This window comes from Cupressus sempervirens, chromosome 7 (assembly GCF_028749045.1).
Source record: "Cupressus sempervirens isolate cs-2001-9-10 chromosome 7, ASM2874904v1, whole genome shotgun sequence".
Taxonomy (NCBI): Eukaryota; Viridiplantae; Streptophyta; class Pinopsida; order Cupressales; family Cupressaceae; genus Cupressus; species Cupressus sempervirens.
Window position 1 is genome coordinate 406,104,243 of NC_143124.1, and position 23,925 is coordinate 406,128,167.

The 23,925-nt window shown below is 32.8% G+C and overlaps 2 pseudogenes; both read left to right on the forward strand.

Moving 5' to 3' along the window:
• Positions 1-4,922: 4,922 nt before the first annotated feature.
• On the forward strand, positions 4,923-7,798 carry LOC149547242 (pentatricopeptide repeat-containing protein At1g08070, chloroplastic-like; annotated as a pseudogene).
• A 7,038-nt stretch (positions 7,799-14,836) lies between these two features.
• On the forward strand, positions 14,837-16,554 carry LOC149547243 (G-type lectin S-receptor-like serine/threonine-protein kinase SD2-5; annotated as a pseudogene).
• The last annotated feature ends 7,371 nt before the right edge of the window (positions 16,555-23,925 follow it).

The window sequence follows — 23,925 nt, forward strand, 5'->3', positions numbered from 1 at the left end:
CCTACAAACTAAGAGCTTCCAACTAGTTTGCACACCAAGGGCTTCTAGACAAGAAGAGCTTACAATCAAATAGATTTCACTTGAGAATTTCACCAAGAAGAGCCTTTCTCTCAAGATCTTACAAACTAAGATCCGTCACCTCCAAAGCTTGTACACAAGAAGATTACACCTTCAAAGCTTGTTTACAAATGCTCATATGCCTTGCTTATACTGGCACTTACCAACCAAGATATTACAAACACAACCAATGTGGGAGAAAAGGTAAATATAACTACCTTACAAAAAGTATTAAATACCCACCCAAATACAAATAAGCACCTCCATGTGGTCCAATCAGAAAATAATATTGCATTTGTGGATCACAAAAAATAATAAATGCATGATTTAAGGAGTTGCTTTCCACAAACTTGTAAAATCCCACCTACACACCTTGATTGATGAAATAACACCCTTTTTATATTTTTTCTTTTATTGCCACTGATGCACCTTGGTAAACAAAATACCATTTCCTCCCTTCTTACAACTTTTATTTATTTTTCCTCCAATTTTTGTGACATTCTCTCTCCTCTAGGTTTTTTTCATTTTTTTTAATGACACCCCCTTTTATTTTTTATGCAAGATGCTCCTGCATTAGAAACCTATGGTAGGAAAAATTTTCTGAATATAGATTCACAAAATGAAGGAGCCACTGCTGATATTTTTTTATTTTCTTCCAACACCTAGCTAGAACAAGTATTCGTTGTTGATATATTTCCTTCTTTCCTCTTTTCTAACACCTAGTTGGAGCACATACCTGATGTTGACAATACTCCGCTATAATTAACTTTGTCCAGGTATAACTCTTATCCTCCTCCATTCTTGTTGAATTAAGCACACATGCAATAAAATTGCCTCACATCCAATGACCTATCTACATGCTTAAGAACTCCCGCTATGATACCACTGATGAAGGGATGCTCTGATACCACTAATGAAGGTATGCTCTAATACTATTGATGAAGGGCCACACCACCCTTACAAACTCATTGCCAAAAACATAATAATATGAAGACAAAGAGAAGATAAAAATGCTTCATAAAGCATTATTTTACTATATTTGAAAGCCCTTACATATTCTCCAAGATGAAAGAACTCGAAATCATTACAACATGAGAAAGCTTCCAATATGATAGCCTACAAACTAAGAGCTTCCAACTAGTCTGCAGACTAAGAGCTTCTACACAAGAAGAGCTTACAATCAAAGATATTTCACTTGAAGAATTTCACCAAGAAGAGAATTCCTCTCAAGATCTTACACACTAAGATCTTTCACCTCAAAAGCTTCTATACAAGAAGATTACAGCCTCAAAGCTTGACAAATGCTTATATGCCTTTCTTATATAGGCACTTACCAACCTAGTTATTACAAACACAACCAACATGGGATGAAAGGTAAATACAAGTATGTTACAACAACTATTAAATACCCACCCAAATACAACTAAGCACCACCATGTGGTCCACTTAGAAAATCACATTGCCTTTGTGGATCACAACAAATAATAAATGCATGATTTAAGGAACTTTCCACAAACCTCTAAAATCCAACCTACACACCTCAATTGATGAAATAAAAGCTTTTTTATATATTTTCTTTTATTACCACCCATGCACCTTGGTAAATGAAATATCATTTCCCCTTTTTTACCTCTTTTATTTATTTTTTTTAAAAAAAAATCCTTCAATTTTTGTCACTTTCTCTCTCCTCCATTTTTTTATATATATTTTTTTATCACAGGTCTTAAATTTTTTTTTATGCAAGATTCTCCCACATAAGACACCGATGGTAGGAAATTTTTTGTGAATATGGATTCACAAAATGAAGTAGCCACTACTGATTTTTTTCTTCTCTTCCAACACCTAGCTGGAACAATTATCTACTACTGACAAAACTCCTCTACAATTATCTTTGTCCAAGTATATCTCTTATCCTCCTCCATTCTTGTTGAATTAAACACACTTGTAATAAACTTTGCAACACCATACCAATCTTCCTTTACATACCACACATCACTAACAAGATCCTCATGTAAACTATCATCATTATCTTTCAAATTCATCTCAAATTCACCATAATATTTTTCATATAAATTTAACTCTTTCACATATTCATCTTCACTTGCTTCTTGCATGTCATCAACAAGGCATGTAATCAGTTTACTTGTTTGACCTCCAACCAAGGTATTGTACTCTTCCTCTAGTGTTGCAATCTTCAAATCATTTTCATCTACTTCGTGTTCCCAAATCTTGTCATCTTCATGATCTTCCTCTTCTTTTTCATCTTCTTCAAATTCAGGTTCACAAATCTTTTATCTTCGTCCACTTGCTTTTCTTTCTTTCTTCATCCAAATGATTATGAACATCTCTTTTCTAGTGAAGTGCTCTTCTCTTTGGCAACTTTGCTTCTAATTCATTCACTTGCTTCTACAAATCAAAGAATGCAACTCATAATGCCTCTTGATTTCTTGCTCTAATTTTCTCAAGTCTAAGAATCCTCAGAATCCATCCAATCACAAAAGTCATCTTCTTCTTTGTCTTCTTCATAATCAAGTCTTGATAAGAAAAAGTTTAACCAACGCAAGCACCTCGTACAAACTACCTCGCAAACAGTATTCTATACACACACTCAAGAAATCCTTGACAAACTTCACTAGACCCAAGGTCTTAGTGCAATCTACCTCACATTCGGTGATCTATCCACATGCTCACGAACTCTCGCTTTGATACCATTGATGAAGGGCCACACCACAAAAACATAACAATATGGAGACAAAGAGAAGACAAAAATGCTTCACAAAGCATGATTTTACTATATTTGAAAATCCTTACAAATTCTCCAAGATGGGAGAACTCCAAATCATTATAAGATGAGAAAGCTTCCATTATGAGAGTGTACAAACTAAGAGCTTCCAACTAGCTTGCACACCAAGAGCTTCTACACAAGAAGAGCTTACAATCAAAGAGATTTCACATGAAGAATTTCACCAAGAAGAGCCTTCATCTCAAGTTCTTAACACTGAGATCTTTCATGTCCAAAGCATCTACACAAGAGGATTACACATTCAAAGCTTGCTTACAAATTCTCACATGCCTTGCCTATATAGACACTTGCTAGCCAAGATATTACAAACACAACCAATGTAGGATAAAAGGTAAACATAATTACCTTGTAGCAACAAGTATTTTTTACCCACCCAAATACAACTAAGCACCACTACATCAATATCTCTTGTTATTTATTTAGGTAATAATGACTCCAAATGATTCCCACATCTATTTTATTTATACTTTGATTATCCTTTGATTAGTGGCATTGCTACATAGTTTTTATTAATTGTATTCTAGGTTATATATATATATATATATATATATATAGAACCTAAGGCCCTATTATCTGATGGGTTCTGTCCAATCCTTAATGTTATTGTTCTTGATCATTACCTTGACTTTCAATCAAGGGCATTAGATCTATCTAAATGTTTGCCTTCTAAATTTAAACTTTAGTGGTCCAAGATGACCTATATTAACTTCTTTTATCCATTTATTCAAATGCAAACTATTCAAAAAGTTGAATTATAGGTTTTTTGAATAAAATAACAAAGTCTTAAGATCATTTAGACATCATGAGAGGACATTGTAGTATCATTATTACATATAATCATTTTAAAGATCAAACATTTAAAATATCATTACATGAATGTCATTCTTAAGGTTACATGCCTAGAAGCGTGTCTCAAATAATATTTGAACACAACTAAATTAATCTATGAAGATTTAACTATTACCAACACAAGATATAGATTAACCTATTTGGCAAAAAGTCCTAGTGAGGTTACAAAATTTCCCAAAACATAGAGTGCAAAAAGCCGAGTAACGAGATTATATATATATATATATATATATATATATATATATATATATATATATATATATATATATATATATATATATATATATATATATATATATAGAACCTAAGGCCCTATTATCTAATGGGTTCTGTCCAATCCTTAATGTTATTGTTCTTGATCATTACCTTGACTTTCAATCAAGGGCATTAGATCTATCTAAATGTTTGCCTTCTAAATTTAAACTTTAGTGGTCCAAGATGACCTATATTAACTTCTTTTATCCATTTATTCAAATGCAAACTATTCAAAAAGTTGAATTATAGGTTTTTTGAATAAAATAACAAAGTCTTAAGATCATTTAGACATCATGAGAGGACATTGTAGTATCATTATTACATATAATCATTTTAAAGATCAAACATTTAAAATATCATTACATGAATGTCATTCTTAAGGTTACATGCCTAGAAGCGTGTCTCAAATAATATTTGAACACAACTAAATTAATCTATGAAGATTTAACTATTACCAACACAAGATATAGATTAACCTATTTGGCAAAAAGTCCTAGTGAGGTTACAAAATTTCCCAAAACATAGAGTGCAAAAAGCCGAGTAACGAGATTAAAAACACAGGCGTGCCTTTGACCCTAAATAGAGCATAGCTCATGTCTCAATATATACATATACCATCCCAACTTCTAATCATCTCTTCGTCATTATCAATTTAACCCCATGTTTAAATATTTAACTCGTGGAATATAGTAGTAATTCAAAATTCCATAATACAATAGCGTGGCTTAAAAGTAAAAAGTAATGATTGGGTTCGTTGCACGCGATGGTATTTTCGAGGAGGCGAAGGTGCAACTTGAATCTGAAACAGGGAGATGGGGTTTGCCTCCATGCCTATTCTCCTACTTTTGATTGGTATTGATACAAGCATCGACAGAATTTGAAAAAATGCCACAGTATTATCAGAGTAGGTAACAGAGGCAACGAGTTGTAGTAGAATGCATAGCAACACTGATTTTCCATGCCATTCAGTACCCTTTTCAATCCGAGAGCACTCTGTGGAGAAGTTTGCTTGAAAGAGACACAACGCATTCTGCTTACCACACATAACTATTCTGTAGGCTTTTCTACATATCTTTAATTTTTGAAGGCCTCTATTGCGAAAAAGACATTATTAGAGGGTAAGCAAATCCGCTCACATCAAATGCAGGGGTTTGGCATTTGCATCACAAACTTTTTAACAAAATACACTTATTAACATGTATGAATAGTGTGGAAGTTTGGTTTGTGCTCTCAAAGTATTTGATCAGATAACCGAAGCAGACGTCTTCTCATGGAATATAATAATTGCAGCTTATAGAAGGCATAGGTTTTCTCAAGAAGCATTTACAGTCTTTAACAAAATGCAACCAACAGGTGTGCTGCCTGATCACATTACATTCACAATTATAGTTAGTGTTTGTGCCAATGTAGCATCTGTACAACATGGTTTGCAGATCCATGGAAAAAATCAGTAGGTATGGGTTTCAATCTAATGTTAGTGTTACCAATACCCTGATAGATATGTATACAAAATGTACAAGGATGCAGAAAGAAAGCGAACTGTTTGACAAAATGCATCAAAGAGATGTTTATAACATGGACTGCAATAATTGCTGGGCATGCACATAATGGGTTTGTTGAATTAGCGTTGGATGTTTTCAACTAAAAATTATAGGGCTAGGGCTAGGGATAGGGCCCTATAATTTTGCTCTGTGAGCATGAGGAGAGAGAGAACCTAACCAATATTGGGGGTAATGAATAAAGGGGGGCCTGAGTAATTATTTCGCTACTGAATCCTTCTCTTAACCCCGATACCCCCTACTATTTGGTTGGGCTTCCCACCCAAGCTCTTACTTTGCGTCCCACCCGTCGATGAGATGTGAACCGATGGCCTATAGAATCGTAGGGGAACTTTGGAAGGAAAAGGGCCCATCTTAGCCCTATATTGTGGGGTCAATCGATAGCGGCAAACATTCTTAGCAACTTATGCTGTTAGGCCCCCCAGGGTGCCAGATGCAATTGGCAGATGTAGAACCAAACTCAGCAACCTTTGCCAGCTTTCTCCCATCATGTGCCAAAATGAGAGCTTTGGAAGAGGGCATGGAAATGCATCAGAAAATAATTGAAAGCGGATTTTTATCAGGTGTTGCAGTTGTGACTGCTTTGATAGACATGTATGCTACATGTGGGAGCATAGAGAAAGCGGAGAAATTATTTGACAAAATGCCTCAACGAAATGCTGTTTCATGGAATGCTATGATAACAGGATATGCACAAAATGGTGTTCTTAATGAGGCTCTGAGGATTTTCGAGAAAATGCCTCAACCTAATGTGATCTCCTGGACAGCAGTCATTTCTGATTATGTACAAAGAGGGTTAAATGATAAAGCCCTGGAGAAGTTTGAGCAATTGAAATTGGCAGGTTTAAGGCCAGACTTATCGACCTTTGCCTCCATCCTCCCAGCTTATGCGAAACTTGGAGTTTTAAAAGAGGGTATGGATATCCATAAAAAAATAATTGAGAGAGAGTTTTCCTCTAATGTGGTTGTGACTGCCCTGATAGACATGTATGCAAAATGTGGCAATTTACAGAAGGCACTAGAACTGTTTCATAAGTTGCCTCAACCAGATGTGGTGTCATGGACTACAATCCTTGCTGGATATCCACAAAATGGTGTTTTCGATAAAGCATTGGAGTTTTTTAAAGAAATGCAGCTGACAGATTTAAAACCAGACTCATCAACCTTTGCTAGCATCCTCCCAGCTTGTGCCAAACTTGAAGCTTTGGAACAGGGTGTGGAGATACATCGAAAAATAATTGAAAGTGGGATTTTGATTGATGTGGTCACGACTGCCCTGATAGACATGTATACAAAATGTGGCAGCATACAGAAGGCACTTAAACTGTTTGACAAAAGGTATCGTTCACGTTTGGCCTCATGGAATGCAGTGATTGGAGGGTATGCAATGCATGGCTATACCATGGATGCCCTCGAACTCTTTGAAATCATGAAGCATTCTGCAGGTAGTCCTGACGATGTGAGCTTAATTTGTATTTTATTTGCATGTATCCATGCAGGCCTTGTCGATGCCGGATGTAAATACTTCAACAGCATGAGCGACTCTTCTTGCATCATAATGACTATAGATCACTACATATGTGTGGTTGATCTCCTTGGACGTGTTGGCTATCTTGAGGAAACCCTAAACTTTATCATAAAAATGCCAATGAAGCCTACTGCAGTTGTGTGGATGAGTTTACTCGGTCCTTGTAAATCACACAAAAAAATGGGATCAGGAGAATTTGTGGCAACACTCCTTTTTGACTTGGATCCTACAAATACTGCGACTTATGTTCTTATGTCAAACATTTATGCAGAAGTAGGCAGGTGGAGTGATGCTCAAAGGGTATGGAGATTGATGAAGGAGAGACGGATTAAAAAGATACCTGGATGTAGTTGGATTGAAATCCATAAAATTGTACATGCCTTTTGCATAGGAGATAGATCACACCCACAAACAGAAGCAATATATGAAAAGATGGAAAAACTATTTTGGCAGATGAGGGCAGAAGGGTTCGTTTCAGATACAATACCTGCGTTGAATGATGTGGAGGAGGAGGAGAAGGAATCACTGCTCTGCCATCATAGTGAGAAATTGGCAATTGCATTTGGGTTGTGAAACACATCCCCTGGAACAACTATTAGAGTTGTCAGAAACCTCAGAGTATGTGGTGATTGCCACAATGCAACCAAGGTTATATCCAAGAATGTTTCAAGAGAAATTGTTGTAAGAGATGCAAATCGTTTTCATCATTTCAAAGATGGAGAGTGCTCTTGCGGAGATTATTGGTGATGCCATGCAAAGCAAGTCGTTAAACCTGCAATGATAAATGGAATCAGGTATTAGTTTGAGTTTCTGTAAAAGTGTTGCTTCTGAATGTTTGAAAAAATAGACAATGCTTTTGTTTGATATGGCATTGCATGATATGCCACAGTCTATCTATACTGGTGGGGTAATCGTTAGATAACCGTGGAGGTTCTATAACATTGAACTTTTTTCAAAAAGCCTATACATCTCTGGACAGAAAAGCTGGAAATGAAGGCATGAGAAGGAGAAATGGTAAAGTAGAGTGCGTTAAGTTAATGGAAAGGTGCTCAGACAGCAGGAATGTGAGAGAAGCTTCTAATTTATAATTTATAGTCGAAGTTTCAAACCAATGCTCGGATACGATGAAGAGAGACTAGCATCTCTTTGTCATTGTCTTTATCAAGTTTTTTGATGCTTTATCTCGATTAATCTGATTGCATATATCTGTCAGCTGTTCCACTTGGAAGTAAATTTCGACTATGCATGCACATTTATATTTGTCCACGAACATGAAAATATATTGTTCTCCTGATGAAGCTAACTGCAATATATATTGGGAGAATCTATCCTTGCTTCATACATTTTTGGAGAATTTATCGTTGCTTCCAATTTCCCAGAGGTTGAATAGACTATATGCTTAGGATCAACCGAATATCAGAAGGCTGCATGTCAGAAAGAGGAGGGACTTGTACAACAAAATCTTAGGTTAAGAAGTAGATGGAAGCTTCTTTGCTAAGAGGGAGAGTTAGATATCGTTATAAGTTGCAAATCCAATTAACGCTATCACGATTGAATTCCAGTGAGAAACTGTAACCTGACCTGAATCCATTGATTGTATACAGATATTTGATTTATAATTACCATAATTCTTGTTAAGTCATTTATTTATTATAAGCAAAGTCAGCCTCAGCCTCATTGGGATTATTTCCTAGTAAAGCTTCCACTAGTAGCTTATATTACTACTTGTACCATTGAAGGGTGCAAGAGTTGAGCCAATAGTAGTGCATACTATTGATGATGTTCTTAAAAACTTATTCATAAACTCTCCCTATCTACTTTCCCACCTCCATTTTTATATCTCTTATTTATCTCTTATTTATGCATGTAGACATTCCTTTCTCCCTCCCTATCTCTATCTTATCTTACCCCTCTTTAGCTTTTGCTCCTCTATATGTATATCCTAATTCCTTTATTTCTCTTTGCTGTATTTTCTCTATCTATATTGTATGCATCTATCACCTTCTCTCTCTCTCTCTCTCTCCCTCCCCTTCATAACTATCCTACACTTTGATATTTGATTTTGGTCCATCTATCTACACAATTTCTATCCCTATGTTTCCTATCTATTTTTATCTCGACCAATCTTTTCACCTCTTTGCTCCTCTTTTTTGTCTATATTATTCATTTTACTTAACCCCACCCCTCCTACCCCATACCCACTCTCCTCTTATCTCTCATTATATTTATCTTTCCCTCTAAATATTATTTCCTTTACAAAATTGACAACCTAGCTATTTGAAACCAATAATTATAATCTCTCTCTCTCTCTCTCTCTCTCACACACACACACACACACACACGATTGTGTGATAAATACTTTCATAGGAAAAAATGACAAATCATTACAAATAATGACCTTGAATCAACAAGTGAATGATATATCTTAACTTTGAGTGAATCTATAACTATATAGACAAAGTGGTTATGTTGTGCTATATTTGCGTCTCTCTCTCTCTCTCTCTCTCTCTCTCTCTCTCTCTCTCTCTCTCTCCATATGTCTCTATGTCTACCTCAAATGTAAGAATTATTATTACTTTCTAAGATACCTTTAAAATGTTCCATCAAATTTTATGAAATATTTGTTAATTTAAATAGAAACTTATCAAATTTATAAGAGGATCTATATAATCTATAAATCCCTAAACATTATTGAATTCTCCAAACCATTGCAATTTGTATCTTAATATTACAAATTACTAATAATACAAATTACTATAAATTGACAAATATCATTAAACTTTTATGTGATAAATTTGATTCATTACTTTCCAAAGATTATTTGTATATAGAATATTATTACTAAATTGTACATACAAATATTTCAAAATATTTTTGTTCAGGTTCTAGGATGTTATAGAACTTTGGGTAAGTACTAGTTAGTTGATATTCTAGGAATTTTTATTAATATTTGTGTAACAATGCATCCTTTTGAAGCATTTTGTTGGATAGTTAACACCCTTAATCTATTGTCCATGTTTTTCAAATAGATCTAATAGAACATTTCCAACTATAGTTTTGAGAAAATGCTTTACTTTGATGGATATGTTTTTACATCAACCATTTGCATTTATTTAGATATTTTAAAGTTGTTTTAGCAAAACTATTATTGGTAATATCTGTAGTTTTTCCATTAACATTTAATGTCAAAAAGTGAATAAATATCCCTTGATTAGATTATGATTACTACTTATTTGAGCTTCAATCCAAATTGAATATAAAATATTTTATCTTCTATTTTTTCAAGAAAAAAAATAGAATTGAGATTTTTATTATCTTTCTATTTTTATTTGTATTTTTCTTTTTTAAAATATTCCTTCACATATATACAAATTTGACCTAGTTAACAATCTACTTCCCTCTCTTATATTTTTTTCATTATTTTTTTAATTGAGATTGAAGCATTCTAACTTCTAACCTTTAAGAAAGAAATCACAAATCTATTGAGTTTAATGATTATCATTGCACTTTTATTTACTCTTATGGTGTTCAAGTTGTCAGCTTTGGACATCATATTCACTTTCCAACCAACATGAACATTACAATCTTGCCCTAGTCTCAAATCGTGATGCAACTAACTAAATATATGTATAGATAATAAGAACTCATTGGAAAATCTCCCCATCTCAAATTGGAGAAAAATAGATTGCATGCATAATTGCACATGATAAAAAACACATTTTATTCAAAACCATATTTGAATTTCCCTTGTTTAAATTTTTTTTAAATAGTTTCAAATCTCATTCAAATGAAAACTAAAAGTTTCTCCCTTTTCTTTTAATCAATCCACATATTAATGGAGAAGAACTATAATTCTCTGTATAATTGAAAGATTTTAACTATCTTAAAACCAATCTATCAATATGATAGATACATATTGCTTTCTTAATTATTATTAGAGGGGCGATTAATTAATAGGCCTCTAGCTTGTATGAGTTAACACAATAAACCACTAAATACAAATGGTCTGATCCGTATAATGTCAATCTTCCCTTTTAATACAATATTCATCTAGTTTGTTTGAACAACTTTCCATTTTTGTAAGTTGTAGCTGAAAACTACTCTAATAATATTGGCTTAATACAAGAACTAAACCCAATTATCTAGGCCATCATCTGAAAGTTTAAATGCACATATTTATAAACAAAGATATCATAGATCTTCCTAATATAACATATAATGTCGTACCAATAGATTACAAACATCTATTATTATCTACATCGAATTTCCTATATGAGGGAAATAATGTCAATCATCAAACCATAATTGTGTTGAACAGGTTGCAAGGTAATTTGAATGTTGTTTTTAAAACTTCCATATGAAATTGTTCACCTTTCATGCATGGACTTTATGGAAGCTGAATGACGAATCGACATAGTAATATTATAGTTTTTTATGCACATTAGATTAAGGACTGATATTATAGTAAAATATACTATGAACATATTCTATTTTTTGAAGTTTAAAGATGGCATAGGATAGATAACTGGGAGGTTAACTCTGACTGATTCTTGAGCCTTTTTGTTACTTGAGGCCAGCCCCCTGTCTCTTTTGGCTACTATCTAATACTTCAAAAATAGTAGGATAAGCAAAACATTGAATGTTTATGTTGAATTGTTGAAATGGTACTTATGGACCTTGAGTAATTGATTCAACACCCACTCTCTGTTATTCTAAACATTTCTAAGTACATGTGTAATCATTTTTTGGGGCTTTTTATGAGAGATAATTGGATTTTTTGACGTGGTAGTCATTCAAAGTTGAGCATTAATTTGGTGTTTTTTCCCTATAAGCATTTAGTTGTCATCCCTTGCACAAACTAAATCAACAATAATCTTCTCACAAAAACTTGATTTGATTCATCACTTCCTATGCTCATACATGTTGACAATCGACTAAGAGTAGTTCGTTCATCAAAGTTGTAGATGAGAATGCCCAACTATCTGTATAAATACCATTGGTGTAAAGAACGATCCAATGTGTTCATTTCAAATAGCATAGAAACAGGGAGTCCATGTCTTCAATTCGAAAACTCTATCTCTCCAAGCACATAAGTCTACTCAATCGTTTCTTTTTTGACCTTAAAATTAACCTAATAGAGAAATGGTCAACACCTACTATATACGTCCTAAGACCTCCTCTTTATAGAGGCACATCCCATAACACTAAGACAAACAAGAAATTTACATCACAATAACTGAGATTTCAATTATTTTGGCTTCTCCATAAGAATTGCTCTATGTTCCTCCACATCAATGAAATCATTGTTTCCAAATACTTTACAATCTTGTTTTAGATTGGAAGGGTAAAATGGATCTATTTGTAATGCCGACACTAGATTAATACAGGTTTCTCTTATTCATAAAGTTAATGCACTCACATCTACCTGTAGATCCAATGTTTTAGGTGAAAGATACTCAACTCGCCACTTGTAGAATCTACTAAATCACTAGTTGTGTCCCTTATGAACATGATCTCATTTGACGACATTACTCGCCACATGTATTGTAATCTCCCTAGAAATATATCAACCCTATAATTTGCATAAATTATCTTAACTTTAAAGTTTGGAAGTGTTGTAGTGATATTGCTTCTCCATTAAAATATTGTAAATGGAAAAGACGGTCTCGACCTTCCTGTTGTCGACTTTTCTAGCTGGGGAAAAAGGCGAGGAGGAGAGGAAACTAATAATGTGGGAAGTTGCAGATGCAAGCCCAGAGTGAGGTGCCATGTAGTTGCTCAATCACGGCATCCCATAATCTCTTATCGCTTGTCTGTAGGCTACCACCAAAGATATCTTTGATCTACCCATCTAGGTACTGCCAAAGGACACTCTTAACTAGGTGAGCCACAATTTTTATATACGAGTGACAACATATTGCCCTGTGAAAAAATGACACTAGCTAAATAACCGAATATTTGCATTGGTTATTTAGCTAGTGCCAATACCTCCATCAATTTGAACAAAATGGATGTACTTCTAGCAGTCCATGTAACCTATGCAAATAGAAATTGTTGGATATGGATAGAGTGTTTTTATAAGGACAAAAGTTAGTTATGAAGACATTTTTATCTTATGATTATGGTCTCCAATTTTATAATATGAAGATTTCTTTTATCTAAACTTGTTAAAAATATCTCATTTATTTTATTTTATATATCTTTATGTAGATCTTACTTATTTATTTATTTTTTATGAGATATTTTTATATTTATGAAATGTAGATTTTGTTCACTCTTACATTAATTTTTTTATTTTAAATGATTCTTATATTTGAATATATTTAAAATAATATATTATTTGTAAAGTATAATATTATTTTTAAATGATCAATTTAAAATATAATATTATTATTTTATATATTTTTAAAATATTTTTTATATGCAACATGTTTATTGTTATTTAATTTTTTATGAGATATTTTTGTAATTATTAAATTTAAACTTGATTTGCTAGAACATTTATTAAATCAAGAAGAATCAAACAAAACAAAATAAAAATAGATTCTAAATTTATACTAAATCAACAAAATATTTGAATTGTAAAATAAATTGCAACAATTATTTATTATTAAAAAATATATATTGAAATTTATTTCAAATTTAATATTTAACTATAAGAAATACATTTCTTTTAGTGAAACTATTCTGAATTAAAAGAAAATTGTATAAGCTTTTATTAACATTTAGTTAGTTTAATATTAAATATTAAATATCTTCATTTAAATTTACATTTCTCTTATTTGACTGTTACTAATATTAATACCAGTCTCTTAATGAGGCCTTAAAGAAATTTTATTATTTTATTATTTACAATATTGTGACCTAATTTTTTTATTTAAGCAATGTGAAAAATTGAAAGCAACATAAACTTAAATTTATTTAACCAAATTATCAGGCCCGCACAAGCATCTCGCCGTGACAAAATGTAATGAAGTAAATAGAGAACTGAGGGAGTTGACGTAGGTGACCAGTGCCCATTTCTTATATGGTAAACGCCTACGGCGTAAAAATCGGACATGCACTTGACTTAAATGAATGAAATAAATGCAATTTGGGTCCCTTTCCTTACGGTTTTCGAAGACTTTGCACAGCCGTATTTTTCACATCTTATTTTGTTTCTTAGTCAATATGAAACTAACACACCCTGACTGCAATATCATTTGCTGTCTTGAACTTGGTAAATATGCTTTAACCCATACGTTCACTATACGTTGCCATTAAAGCTCTCCAAATTCAAAACATCCATTGTTATTTTCCTGCGCTCTCTCTTTTGGACATTGCTGCTTTTTTTAAAAATGAGAACGACCGACGGTTTTTCGTCCTCTCTTTTAAATTTCCTACTCAGCCAATCTTACTCCCACAACTGCTTATGGTGGCAGAACTTGGAAGAACAATATCCAGTCCCTAGATTTCCTGACACCTTCAGTTTACGAAGATGCACTCGTCCGCCCGATCCTTCTGACTAGGAATATCTCATATAATAATATGAATCTGCAGTTTAGATGTGGATTCTTCTGCGATGGCGTCCCTTGTGACACGGGCTATCTATTTGGAACATTCTTCGTTGTCCATGACGACCATTATGGTACGGTGTCCGATATACAAATTGTGTGGAGTTCAAACAGAGACCAGATGGTGCAAGAAAATGCTGCCCTAACACTCACCTCCAAAGGGGAACTTTTAAGGAACTCAGATGACACGCTCGTGTGATCTACAAACACATCCACCCAAGCTTTTCAAAGGATGGAGATGCAAGCATATGGGAACCTTGTTCTCTATAACTCTGGTTGGATCATCTGGCAGTCTTTTGATTATCACACTGATACCCTGCTGCGAGGTCAGAAGTTAAAGGTGGGACAGAAGCTAATTGCAAACATTTCTCCAAAGAACACGAGCCAGGGTCTTTTCTATTCTACCTTGCTTCGCAATGGCTTTGCTCCGTTTACATCCACTGCACCGGCTAGAATGTATCTTAGATTTCCCAACCTACATTTAGGCTTAGAGTTTTCTTATATCCAGTTCGAGAATGAGTCTCTCAACATATATTCTCAAGGAGGGCATTTGCTATCAATAGTTATACTAGCACCGAAAGGCTCCCTTTACTTCAAATCAGATTCAGAAGGTCGTATAAAGGTCTGCTCGGTCATACAAAAAGCAGGAAGATCGTCCTCTGACTTTCTGCAATCCTTCATGAGAACAGGGGCTGAGTGCAATTATCGAAGAACATGCGGAGACTATGGAGTTTGTACGAATGGTAAGTGCAGCTGTTCAACACAAGGCAATGCTTTTGTACCGAGTGATGTCACACAACTCAGTTTCGGATGTGTTCCGCGTGTTCCTCTGTTGTGCTCTCAGAGCAGCATGCACAAAGGTCATCACTTTTTGGAACTGAAGCACGTTTCCTATTTTACTTATGCTTATGACAATTCTTGAATGCCAGGGTTGGTGTCAAGAGATGAATGTAAAACACTTTGCCTCTAAGGCTGCTCTTGCAAAGCTGCCTTTCTCAGGTACGGGGCAAATTATTCTAGTGGTTATTGGTATCTTGAACCCAATGTATATTCTATGAAAAGTAACAGCCCAGTCGATAGATTTTACAATTCCACTGCTTATATTAAAATCCAGCCTAGGTCTAGGTCCAAGCACATTAAGCGCTTGCGGGTTATTGTCATCATCTGTGCATCTGTGGGTGGAGCAATAGCTCTGTTTATCTTATTATGGGCATGGATAAACAAGTCTCAAAATAGAGCACAACCGAAAGAAGAGGAGGATGATGATGATCACGTTGATTGGCCGGCCTGCTTACCGATCCGGTTCTCTTTTCAGGAATTGCAGGACGCTACAAATGGCTTCAGCATTCATTTGGGCAGCGGAGGATTTGGTTCAGTTTATGAGGGTGATCTGTCAGACGGCTCAAAGATAGCGGTGAAGCGCCTTGAAAGAGCAGGACATGGAGAAAAGGGGTTCAAGACAGAAGTGGAAATGCTAGGGAAATTTGATCATCTTAACTTGGTAAGACTGGAGGGCTTCTGTGCAGAAAAATCCCATCGAATTTTTGTGTATGAGCATTTACCAAATGAATCTCTCGATAAATGGATATTTTCCAACAAGAGCCATCAATATTTTCTGGACTGGAAGACTAGATCCAAAATAGTTCTTGATGTTGCAAAAGGATTAACATATTTGCATGAAGAATGTCAAGAACGTATAATTCATTTTGATATCAAGCCTCAAAACATTCTCCTGGACCGAAATTTCAATGCGAAGGTGTCAGATTTGGCTTGGCAAAGCTGGTTAACAGAGAGCAAAGTAAAGTGGTAACCATGATGAGAGGGACACGAGGGTATATGGCACCTGAGTTGTTGAACATGCATTACACAGAGAAGGCAGATGTATTTAGCTTTGGAGTTATGGTGATAGAAATTGTTAAAGCTGAAAGTCTCTCTTACTATCAAAGATAAGATCCGATATCTATGGCTCCACAGAGTCTTCGCTTACCAGTACGAAACTCGTATGGTTTTCGGTTGAACAAAGTTGCCTTCAATTCAATGTACGAGAAGTTTTATTCCACGTAGAATTAATGTTGTGTAAAAGCCAAAATGAAGGATGCTGGGAAGAAAAGAAATAACCATTGCTAAATTCTACACAAATATTCCCCATTGTCAAACGAGCGACTCGCTTCAAATGGTCATGAGGGTGAGGGCACCTCCAAGTTTTATTGCGTGAAAAAAAATTTGGAAATTATTCTAGGCGTTTGAGAAGGTTGGCAATGTTTTTTCCAATATGAAGTACACTCAAGTATTCTATATCATCATTCCTCAATAATGTAGGCTGACTTATCTTATATCCGAAGAGTATAACAATAAGACTCTTTCAATGAAATTTTGTTAAAATAGTACGTTATAATTAGGAAATTTTTTGTTTATTTTATTTATCAATTAAAATTTTCAAATTTTCTAAATATAAGTTGGTATGATTATACAAAAGATTATTTCTTCAATAATAAGGAAGAAAGATAGCTAAATTCTACCTAAATCACCTTTACTAAATTAAAATGTAAATCATCTTTAAACTTGATCAAGGCTTGTACTCTAACCAAAGTAGCATTATATGTGTCTCAATTTAAATTTTACAAATTTTTCTTGAGTTACATCTACTTTATATGTTTTGATCACGTATTGGCTTATAATTTCAATCACTACTCCAAGAAGTCTCCATGAGTCTCATGTGTTTAATGTAGTCCACAGGTTTTCATCCAAAGTGTTTAAAATTTAATGTTCTTAATAATAATTGGTTGGATATTTTTGTGGTTAATGTAATGTAGGGAAATAGGGTTAATTAGCTTATACATGTAAACTAGGAGATGAGGCCTATCTCCTACTTGTATTACATTTAGATTACAAAGCCAAAAAGGGATAAGTATGAGTAGGTAACACTTTTCTCAAGATGTTCAATTCAATTTCATACTCTCAGGGCATTTATTCCTCTATTCCTTATAAGTGACTATAGAATGTTTTTATAAGTGAGGTGATTAGGATCTAGATATAAAAGAAATATTGTAATGTCCCCACTAATAGGGTTAGTTAGGGACAAGTAATACTTGCAAAATAAATGTTAAAATCACAATAATAATAAAACTATCTATATTATTCTACCCTCTAAGTTAACCCCAATCTTAAGGACATGTCTAGATCAGGCTTCTTAGCTCATAGCTACCTCATCATCATCCCAGGAGTGCACCCCTTAAGATTCTTCTTGGACGGGCATCCTCTATCCAAGGCCAACGACATATGCATATGTTTGACAACATCATAATATTCTAGTATGTAGATTACCAACTATGGTAGACAATGGAGATCTTAAATATCTCACATGCTCCATGCTTCGAGTTTCATTAGTATACATGGTATTAACCTCATAGGTTAACACAATATTATCCACAAGTATGATTCATTAATATAAATACATTCATAAATATATAATTAAACAAATATAATCCATAAACATAGCTTTATTCCTTTCTTCTTTTCATGGTCCATGTGGCTCTATCCTTAGTCGAGTCTTCAATGAATTATTCCTTCTAGATTATCTCAAATATATATTTACTTTCCAAAGTTCCTCATTTTTTAATTATAAGGAAATGACAAAATTATACTTTTTTGTTTCTTCTTTTTCGAGAGTCACAACCTTTCATAATACAAATACTTTGCAAAGTCACAACACTGCATAATTATAATCCTTTCGAAAAGTTATGACACTTCATAACTAAAATCTTTTGGGAAAGCCCCACTACTTTATAATGACAATATTTTTGAAGAGTCACAACTATTCATAATTATGACCCTTCATTCACATCCTTTCAATATCATTGGCACCTTTTCAAAATGTCACTTCCTTATTTTCTTCATATTACTTTCCTGTTCCATTTTTTTCTTTTTGAACTCCTCTCTTCTCCTCTTCCTTTTTTTTGTCTCTCTCTAAAATAAACTCCGCTCCCTTTTGTATCTAAATTCTAAGGAGTCACATCTATTTATTAAATCTCTCTTGACTTTTCATTAGATTTAGTTAATTTATATTATTCTATATTATACTATTTATTTACTTACTTATTTGTGTTTATTATTAGTTATTATCAAATTCTATTTAGAAAGTTAACATACTTTCTACAATATTGTCTCTTGTATTTAATTTTATATCTTTATTTATTTGAAATTTTATTATTTTTTGATTATTTAAAATATCATACTAAATATTATTTCGTAGTTTTATAAATATAACTTTATTATCATAATTTATTTAATAATATTTTATTATCTAATTATTATTAAAATTCTATCCTAAAATGGGGATATGACAGTCTGCCCTTTCTCAAATTGGTTGTCCTCAACCAATTATATAACTTCTTATGTTTAGTTGAAATATATATTTCTTTTAGTCCAAATTCTTAGGTTGTTATCATGGATATGTTTGAATAATTTCTAATAATCATTAAATTTCTATATGTCTTTCATATAAATTATTTTTCTAAATCCCCTTTAACCCAACATGATGGTAAGATCGTCCTCTGAACCATTGTAATGTCCCCCCTAATAGGGTTAGTTAGGGACAAGTAATACTTGCAAAATAAATGTTAGAATCACAATAATAATAAAACTAACTATATTATTCTACCCTCTAAGTTAACCCCAATCTTAAGGACGTCTCCATATCGGGCTTCTCAGCTCATAGCTACCTCATCCTCATCCCGAGAGTGCACTCCTTAAGATTCTTCTTGGATGGGCATCCTCTATCAAAGGCCAATGATGTATGTATATGTTTAACAACATCAGAATATTTTGGTACATCGATTATCGGCCATGGAAAACAATGGAGACCTTAAATATCTCACATGCTTCATGCTTTAAGTTTCATTAGTATCCATGGTATTAACCTCATAGGTTAACACAATATAATCCACAACTATGATTCATTAATATAAATAAATTCATAAATATAATTCAAACATACCTTTCTTACCTTCTTCTTTTGTTAGTCCATGTGGCTCTATCCTTAGTTGGCCCTTCAATGAATTATTCCTTCTAGATTATCTCAACTCTATATTTAATTTCCAAAGTTCTTTAATGTCTAATTATAAAGAAAGGACAAGATTATACTTTTTTTGTTTCTTCTTTTTCAAGAGTCAAAACCTTTCATATTATAAATGCTTTGCAAAGTCACATCACTTCATAATTATAATCCTTTTGAAAAGTCATGACACTTCATATGGAAAAGTCCCACTACTTTATAATCACAATATTTTTGAAGAGTCACAACTATTTATAATTATAACACTGGGTTCACATCCTTTCAATATCATTGACACCTTTTCAAAAATTAACTTCCTTATTTTCTTCATATTACTTTCCTCTTCGATTTTCCCTTTTTGAACTCCTCTCTTCTCCTCTTCGTTTTCTTCTCTCTAAAATAAACTCTCCTCCCTTTTATATCTAAATTTTAAGGAGTCATGTCTATTTGTTAAATCTCTCTTGACTTTTCATTAAATTTAGTTAATTTATATTATTCTATGTTATATTATTTATTTACTTACATATTTGTGTTTATTATTATTTATTATGAAATTCTATTTAGAAAGTTAACATACTTTCTACAATATTGTCTCTTGTATTTAATTTTATATCTTTATTTATTTGAAATTTTATTATTTTTTAATTATTTAAAATATCATACTAAATATTGTTTCATTAATAATAAAGATTAAATAAATATTATTTTGTAGTTTTATAAATATAACTTTATTATTATTATTTATTTAATAATATTTTATTATCTAATTATTATTAAAATTCTTTCTTAAAATGGGAATATGACAGTCACTATATTGTCCCCTTTCTGGGTCTATCATGTTTATTGTTTCTAAATCAATTATAATGTTCTTAATAGTCTTTTTTGGTTATCAATTGATGTTCTTTATTTAGATTTATGATCAAAGGAATACAAATGTTATCCAAGTTTCCTAGACACCATCTATGGACTCCCTCAAAGTTTACAGGTCCAAGCCCATTTCACAAACAAAATGCTGACCCCTACCCTCTATTGGGAAAAGATCCACTATATTGGATTTATACAAGCCCTCCTTAGTAACATCGTACATGATAAAAATTCAAATAGTGATGATATTAGAGGTCATAATACCATAAGATCAAGTACAATCTTTATGATATGAAAAATATTTTTAATAGCATTTATTAAAATAAGTTCAATATTTAATAATTATTTGTGATAATTTCACAACAAAAAATTCTTTATATTTTCTATAATTACCCATGATCTATTTCCACTTGCCATCTTTATAGGTTGACATTACCATATTAATATTTATAAGTAGTGCATATTACATAGTATAGACAACTAACTTGTATAGTGTCGATGTGACTATCCCAATATCCTATTTGGGAGTTTCTACCTGGAGGAGTATTAATAAAAGGTGGCTTTGAATTTTAATCCATCCATCACTTGACCCCTTTAATACACATTTTTATATGATATGGTTTGATCATTTAATATCGCACCCATTAAATATATTTAACACTAATACTTATTACATGCTTTTAGAATATCATTTAAATAAATAAGTTTTTGGTGATAATTCATTGTGTTTTTTGATGTCCTTGTTTGTCATGCATGATATTTCCATGTCTTTCCCGCTAATGGCTTTTTCCATGTTGCTTGCAAGATTTGGATTTGCCCTCTTCCTGTATATTTAATGCTTATAAGCTTGGAACAATTTTTAAATATTTTTTTCCATGATCCTTCTCCACCATCAAGTATGGATTTTTATATGTATACCTAACCAATCATTGGTTGTGACCTATGAAATGCTGACATGGTGTCTATATGGATTTGATATTAAAGAGTGATGTTAGCTTTTCCATAATTGACATTATATGAACTTAGTTGGTTGATATGACTAGTAATATTAATAATTAATTTAATAGTATTTTTATTGATTTATGATTCCTTCATTTGTTAATCTAATGATTAGTATTTAATTATCTTTTAAATAGTTAATATGTTCTATAGTGAAATGATTGGATCTTATTTAGTAAATAATTTATTATAGATAATTAAAATAATCATATTATTCTTTAATTAATTACTCAGGGATATCAATTATTGTGATTTAATCTTGAATTTCCTTAGTAGAGGGGGTACTACAATTATTTGACTAATCTAGAAAGTATAAACCTCAAAGTACATATAGAGATGGACAAAGAATTATGTGGTGCATGCGTAGTTAAAATTTGAGCCAAAATATGTATGTCTATTTTTTTTCTTGAAATTTTTTTTTGCACCCATGTCTGACATATTATCTCAAAGTGACCTTGTATAACATTGAGACAACCTCCAAGTGTGGGACTTGCACTTTGAGGTTGAATCTATGGAGAAGGCCAACTTCCTTGGAGTTAGGATGCATCTAACTACAACTTTGAGAGAAAAGAGAGAAGGAATGTATGAAATTTAAATACTAAAAGGGAAAGGGACAATGCAATCGATTAAATCTTGGTTACTCTCTTTCTAGGACTACACTATACATTGATAAAAATCTCAAAACATACACAACACCCAACTCTATTCTTATTTCCTAAAAAAATTGTATGCAAATTAGAACTAATGAGATCTATAAGAAAGGTGTATTCAATTACATAGCACTCATAATAAAATTAGGTTCAACATACAAACTTAAGAAAATGCTCCTACAAAGAACTAGAGAAGAGCCTCTAAAAATATGTACAAGAATTTCTTTTAAATAAGATCAAGCATAACAAAGATTAAAACACTTAAGTTTGAACTCCAACCATATTAGTATTAAGTTATAGACTTGCAAGTCAAGAAATATTAGATGTAATCTGATTTTGTGTGTACACTTGATAATGAAGTGACATCAAACAACTAGTAATAATTTTCTTAATGCAATGAATGGAAATGCCAAGATTTAGAAGCTCATTAGATAGCATAAGAGAGATAAAATATATGATCCTCAAATGACTAGATTCTATGATGATAAATCAATAATAGATAATGGACTAGATACTAGGCTATTACATCATAGATGTACCTAAATATATAGGCAATACATGATAGCTAAGAGTAATAATAGAGATAAGATATCAACCACACAAGGTGGAATCACATGTCTACTAAAGGTAAATCATCCCCTGTTATGTAACAAAGTATGTACAATATGTGCAAAAATGAGGATCCTAATGTGATAAGAACACAAAGGTGAATCTCACAATAAGAGATGTGAGACAACATGTTCTCAAATAAGGACAAACTCCTAGATGCCTACATAAAAACTAATATGAAAATTCATGATCCTAAGTAAAATTAAGTAGGTGTAATTAGTAAATACTTTATTACACCAACACCCCTCCATAAGTGAAACATAGGAGAATACACTTAACCTTACAAAAGGTAGATGAAAATGCTTGATGGGTCTCAACTACTAGCACATGTTAGGTACCCATCTACAAAATGCAAAATGTACAATATCTCATAAAGTGGAGAAAGAGGGAAAACTTCATGGGAAAAATGTGTCCCCAAAAAGAGAGATGAAAAAAATAAGATGCATGGATGGGTGGAGTAATCAATACCCCCATTACAACATTCATCATGTATAGAAATATAGAGAAGTATAAGAAGGAAAAAAACATTAAGATGAAAAATTCTCCCCCATAAGAGAGAAGTAGAAGAAGAAGAAAGGAGACAAGGTATCCTCCACCCCCTCAATTTAAAATGGCCATCAATGATAGCTGGTCCAAGATGAATGTAGAAGATGATCCATGAATGTTGAATAATGTTCATTCCCTTAGGAAGAAAAAACTGTCCTAGGCATATATCATATGCCTCCCCCATGAGTAGAAAGAAACCTCAAGATGAATGCTCTCTTTGAAAATTGTTCAACTGTCCATGTGCCAATATTGAAGGTTGCCCCTTCCAACACTGTTGAAAGGAAAATGTTAGGCTCTAGCAAAGATGAACGTAGAACACTTCCCAAAGAACCAAATTTCTCCACAAATGATAAATCGATCTCTTGTAACTATTGTACATAAGGTTCCACAATCACGTTACCCTCAAAAGATTGATCATGTAGAGAATGGAAAGGAGGTTCAAAGTGTTTTACCGCAATAAATGTGATGTGTAGGACTTTACAAATAAACCACCAACATCTATCAAGTAGTCATCTCTTGAAGCTAGAAAAAGAAGGAAAAGCATACCCAACTATAATGAATCACATGGACCTATCACTATAGAAATGTATGCATGTGGAA